The sequence below is a fragment of the Nothobranchius furzeri genome, chromosome 13 (assembly GCF_043380555.1).
Source record: "Nothobranchius furzeri strain GRZ-AD chromosome 13, NfurGRZ-RIMD1, whole genome shotgun sequence".
Taxonomy (NCBI): domain Eukaryota; kingdom Metazoa; phylum Chordata; class Actinopteri; order Cyprinodontiformes; family Nothobranchiidae; genus Nothobranchius; species Nothobranchius furzeri.
In genome coordinates, this window is record NC_091753.1 from 40,832,350 (window position 1) to 40,839,104 (window position 6,755).

Below are 6,755 nucleotides of genomic sequence, written 5' to 3' on the forward strand. Positions count from 1 at the left end.
CAAGGGTTCTACAACCCCCCAAGGTGCTTTACAACACAATCAGACATTCACCCATGCACACACACACATTCACACCCTGGTGGTGATGAGCTACAGTGTAACCACAGCTGCCCTGGGGCACACTCATGGAGGCAAGGACGCTGTACACTCCAACCACCACCAGCATGCAAGGTGGATGAAGTGTAATTCCCAAGGATATGACTGCAACAGACCGACCAGACTGGTGTGACCATATCAGTAATGTAAAGTCTTCATTAACAAAACAAAACATTTCCTACCATAAGCAAAATCATTTATGTCAGGTTCACTGGCAACGTGAGTGAGTGTGTGAGTGGTTGTTTGTCTCTGTGGCGGACCATCAACCAGTCAGGGTGTGCCCCGCCCCCACCAGATCACAGGCACCAGATCCCTATGATCTTATTCAGGAATATCTGGTTTAGATCATGAATGAGTGAATGAACAATAAATATAGTATTTCTCTCTTGTAGTTTGTTATACTTTCAGATAAAAGTTGGCCAAAAATAACAATAAAGGATTAATAAGTAAACTTCTGCAGGTTTCTTTAAACCCCATCATTAAAACTGCAAAGTGGACAAAAAAAACATGCTTATCAGCATTTTCCAGACCAAATTAATTACACTGTGGGTATAAAATTGCTGCATTATTCCTCTACTTCTACCAGTCAACGGTGACAAGCAGATAACGCCTCAACACACACCCTGAGATGCAGCGTGCATTTAAACAACATCCTGTTGCTTGGATAAGTTCTGCATCACTTCATTTGCTTCATTTTACAACATTACAGTGCAAACGATGACAGAACATGGATCATGTTTGTAGATGTCAGCTCTGCCTTCAACATGGTCTGCCCAGGGTTAGGGTTGTCCAGGACAAGCTGTGCCTGCTCAACGTGCCCGACCCCATCTGCTGGTTGATCACCGACTTCACATGATGCTTAGACGGAAGGTCTCAGACCATTAACATCGGCACCCTCCAAGGCTGCGTCCCCTCTCCCCTGCTCTTCTCCTTCTACACCAACCGCTACACCCCCAGCTGCCAGTTTGTGAAGCTGGTCAAGTTCAAGGACAAGTCTGCCTACAGGAGGGAGGTGGAGCATCTGGCATCCTGGTGCAGCAACAACAACCTGCTGGAGCTGAATACCCAGAAGACAGTAGAGATGATTGTGGACTTCAGAAGAGTGTCAGCCCCACAGGCCCCATAACCCTGACGAACACCCCCCATCTCAACCGTGGACTCCTTCTACTTTCTTGAGATCACCATCACCCACAACCTCAAGTGGGAGATATCCATCAGTTCCCGCATCAAAAAGGCCCTGCAGAGGATGTTCCTCCTATACGGCAGCTGAGGAAACTCAAAATCTCAACCATGATGAGGATCCAGTTCTACACAACCATCGTTGAGCCCATCCTCACTTCCTCCATCAATGTGGGGTACGGTGGGTACCACTGCCAAGTAAAAGCAGACTACAGTGTGTTGTTTGTTCACCCGAAAAGGTGATCGGCTGTAGCCTTCCATCAATCCATGATCTGTACACCTCTAGGTCTCTGAGGCTTGCTGGTCAAATCGCAGCTGACCGCTCTCATCCTGGTCATTCAGCAGGTGCAGGTGCATTCGGACCAGAACCTCACACCACAAAGACAGCTTCGCCCCCTCTGCTGTAGGACGTCTGAACACTACATATTCATTATAAATCATGCAGATCTACACTTTTCACTTGTATGTTCTTATGTTTATTATTCATAAAAATGGTTATGCAATTTTTTTTCAAGTATGTTAGCAATATTCCGCCGAGGCAAATTCCTAGTAATGTGAAACTCTCACTTACGTGGCAATAAAACACTATTCTGATTCTGATATTGCAAAACAGCTCCCAGGTTGTTTCTTTTAAAATAACTAAACAGACTCCTCTGAGATGCTTTCCTTTCTGAATTATAAATTAAGTAAAGTATAGAACTGAAATCAGTGGAATAAATAGATTTAATTGAGAAACAGTATCACAAATAAAAGATTTGAAGTAATCTGAACAATACACTGATTTAGGCTGTTAAGGGATAATCAGAAGCAAAAACAGTAGTTATTATGAGCCGTAGTTAAGAGTAATAAGTGGTTCCATTTATGAGCTCAAAACACAATCACGCTCAAATAAACCATCTATTATCATTTAAACAGATTCAGTACAACAACATGTTATACTGACAAGCTCAACTCAGAACGAGTCGTGTGTCACAAGATCTGCTGAATCAAACTATTTCAAAGCATTATTTCAGCAATAATACATGCATGTATAAAACCAGAACTGTATTCGGCTTCATTAGACAGGATAATAAACTGTGATTAAACAGCAACATTTTAAAAAATCATGGTTTCACTGTTCACAAATTGTGTGAAGAATCTGTCTATGTTGTAACTATTGATTATTTTTAAATAATCTGTCTTTGTCTCGTCTCGTCTCGTCTTCCTCCGCTTATCCGGGTCCGGGTCGCGGGGGCAGCATCCCAACTAGGGAGCTCCAGGCCGTCCTCTCCCCGGCCTTGTCCACCAGCTCCTCCGGCAGGACCCCAAGGCGTTCCCGGACCAGATTGGAGATGTAACCTCTCCAACGTGTCCTGGGTCGACCCGGGGGCCTTCTGCCGGCAGGACATGCCCGAAACACCTCCCCGGGGAGGCGTCCAGGAGGCATCCTGACCAGATGCCCAAACCACCTCAACTGGCTCCTTTCGATCCGGAGGAGCAGCGGTTCTACTCCGAGTCCCTCCCGAATGTCCGAGCTCCTCACCCTATCTCTAAGGCTGAGCCCGGCCACCCTACGGAGGAAACTCATTTCGGCCGCTTGTATCCGCGATCTCGTTCTTTCGGTCATTACCCAAAGCTCATGACCATAGGTGAGGATTGGGACGTAGATCGACCGGTAAATCGAGAGCCTGGCTTTCTGGCTCAGCTCCCTCTTCCCCACGACAGATCGGCTCAGCGTCCGCATCACTGCAGACGCCGAACCAATCCGCCTGTCGATCTCCCGATCCCTCCTACCCTCACTCGTGAACAAGACCCCGAGATACTTAAACTCCTCCACTTGAGGTAGGACCTCTCCCCCGACCCGGAGGTGGCAAGCCACCCTTTTCCGGTCGAGAACCATGGTCTCAGATTTGGAGGTGCTGATCCTCATCCCAGCCGCTTCACATTCGGCCGCGAACCTACCCAGCAAGAGCTGAAGGTCAGAGCTGGATGAAGCTAGGAGGACCACATCATCCGCAAAAAGCAGAGACGAGATTCTCCTGCCACCAAACTCGACACACTCCACACCACGGCTGCGTCTAGAAATTCTGTCCATAAAAGTGATGAACAGAACCGGTGACAAAGGGCAGCCCTGGCGGAGTCCAACCCTCACTGGGAACAGGTCCGACTTACTACCGGCTATGCGGACCAAACTCACGCTCCTCTGGTAAAGGGACTGAATGGCCCTTAACAGAAAGCCACCCACCCCATACTCCTGGAGCGTCCCCCACAGGGTGCCCCTGGGGACACGGTCATAAGCCTTCTCCAAATCCACAAAACACATGTGGATTGGTTGGGCAAACTCCCATGCCCCCTCCATCACCCTTGCAAGGGTATAGAGCTGGTCCACAGTTCCACGGCCAGGACGAAAACCACATTGCTCCTCCTCTATCTGAGATTCAACTATCGATCGGACCCTCCTCTCCAGTACCTTGGCGTAGACCTTTCCAGGGAGGCTGAGGAGTGTGATCCCCCTATAGTTGGAACACACCCTCAGGTCACCCTTCTTAAAGATGGGGACCACCACCCCGGTCTGCCACTCCCTAGGAACTGCCCCCGATGACCACGCAATGTTGTAGAGACGTGTCAACCATGACAGCCCTACAACATCCATAGCCTTGAGATACCCAGGACGAACCTCATCCGCCCCCGGGGCTCCGCCGCTGTGTAGTTGTTTGACTACCTCAGCAACTTCTGCCCCCGAGATCGGACAGTCCATCCCCAGGCCTCCCAGCTCTGGTTCCTCCTCGGAATGCGCATTGGTGGGATTGAGGAGCTCCTCAAAGTATTCCTTCCACCGTCCGACTATAGCCTCAGTTGACGTCAGCAGCTCCCCATCCCCACTGTAAACAGTGTGAGCGAGTTGCTGCCTTCCTCTCCTGAGGCGCCGGACAGTTTGCCAGAACCTCTTTGGAGCCGATCGATAGTCTTTCTCCATGGCCTCACCAAACTCCTCCCACGCCCGAGATTTTGCCTCGGCAACTGCCACTGCTGCACCCCGCTTGGCTATCCGGTACCTGTCTGCTGCCTCCGGAGACCCACTGACCAGCCACGCCCTGTAGGCCTCCTTCTTCAGCCTGACGGCTCCCCGAACCTCTGGTGTCCACCAGCGGGTACGGGGGTTGCCACCACGACTGGCACCGGCCACCTTACGGCCACAGCTAGCAACAGCCGCCTCGACAATCGCAGAGTGGAACAAGGCCCACTCGGACTCAATGTCCCCCACTGCTCTCGGGACGTGGTCAAAGCTCTGCCGGAGGTGGGAGTTGAAGACCGTCTTGACAGGTTCTTCTGCCAGGCGTTCCCAGCAGACCCTCACTATGCGTTTGGGTCTGCCAGGTCTACGCGGCATGTTCCCTTGCCATCTGATCCAACTCACCACCAGGTGGTGATCAGTTGACAGCTCCGCCCCTCTCTTCACTCGGGTGTCCAAAACATACGGCCGCAGGTCAGATGATACGACTACAAAATCTATCATCGACCTGTGACCTAGGCTGCCCTGGTACCAAGTGTACCGGTGGGCATCCTTATGTTCGAACATGGTGTTCGTTATGGCCAAACTGCGGCTTGCACAGAAGTCCAATAACAAAACACCGCTCGAGTTCAGATTAGGTGGGCCGTTCCTCCCAATCACACCCCTCCAGGTCAAGCTGTCATTGCCCACGTGAGCATTGAAGTCCCCCAGCAGGACAATGGAGTCCCCTGATGGAGCACTATCTAGCACTCGTCCCAGGGACTCCAAAAAGGGTGGGTACTCTGAACTGATATTTGGCCCATAAGCACAAACAACAGTCAGGACCCGTTCCCCGACCCGAAGGCGCAAGGAAGCTACCCTGTTGTCCCCCGGGGTAAACCCCAACACACAGGCAGAGAGTCTCGGAGCTAACAAAAAGCCAACCCCAGCCCTCCGCCTCTCACCCGGAGCAACTCCAGCAAAGTAGAGTGTCCAACCCCTCTCCAGGTCTCGGGTTCCAGAGCCAATGCATAAATAATCTGTCTTTGTGTTTGCAAAAAATAATCTGGACCACTTTTTGTGTTTTTGTGCAGCAGACTTTCTTGCAGCCTTTATATTGTCCCAAACAGGAAGCACTGAAACCAGTAGATTCAGGACTGAACCTGAGGGACCACAACCAGCTGCTAGGAATCTCACTGATGGAATAAAAATGTCCACAGCTTTGTTTGATGTGCTTTTTGTCCTCATCAAGAAAACGTGAATGTGATTTACAATGTAAATTACATCATTTTCATTTTATGAGGAAGTAACTTCTATGCTTAGACTGTCACCGCAGATTGGAACACTCACCTGATGAGTCATTGTAGTAAATGCTTGAACAAGCATGAGCAATAACACAATACAAGATGAAGAAAATCACAGGCAACAACTTGGGTTGACAAAATTAAATGCAACATGTGTCAACGTAAGCTTAAAGCTATAAAAGTGCCAACCGCAGCGAATTTCATGAAGATGTTGCAAATCTGAATGGACCCATCAGATCTGTTGTTTTTCGCTAAGACGAAGCAATAACTGGGCCTTGGATCAAATACATCGGTTTGAAGGTGACTGTCTACTGTTGAGCTTCTAGATAAGTTTAAAGACCAAGTTCACTAAACTTTTTGATACATTTACTGGCATCTCTAGTGTAAATGAATGCCTTGTGAGTCAATCTCTTAAAGGAAAAAGAAGTGTGTGTTAGCCAGTGGAAAGTGGAGCTTCAGATGGCAGAATTTGGAATCTTATTTCCTGATATTTGATTGGAAAACAGCCATGCGATTCTACCACTGACTCTGTTTGCTTTGCAACGTTGAGGTTTTATCTTCCAGTTAACACTAGCTTGAAGGAGTTCTGCTATGTTGTGGCATTGCTAATGCTAACAGCTAGCTCCTGCTAGCCAAGATGCACTCTCCTGGACACTAAAACAATAACAGTGTTCCCCGGTTGCATTGTTGGTTCTTTTTTAAAACACAGAAAAGGTTTCTTCTTACCTTGCTTGCTGACAGTTTTGTTCGCGACTACAAACTTCCTCAGAGCTGACGCTGGTGGCGTCACTTCCTACTCCGTTTATCTGCGGTCAGCAGAGGACGTTGTCGCCCTCTGCTTACCGCTCTTCCCTCTCCGATGATGCAGTCTCATGGGCGATCCAATGTGTAAACCCCATAGTCTCTGTTCATAGTCCCACATCCACGTCTCCTTATCTCTATAGCTTCCTTTATCCATCTTTTGTATTTCTGTTGTTCGGTGTTTATGATCCTTGTGTTGTCCCAGTCCGTTATATGGTTTTCTCTTGCGAAATCCAATGCAAACTGCAATAAAACATACATAGGATAAACTGGACGCCAACTCAATAGAACACAGAAAGGAGAGCGAGAAAGATGCAAATCGAAAACACACAAGAGCAGCAAAACAAGAAGCAGAAAACACAATAAAGAAGTCAGCCGTAACAGATCACTGCACGAGAGAAAAC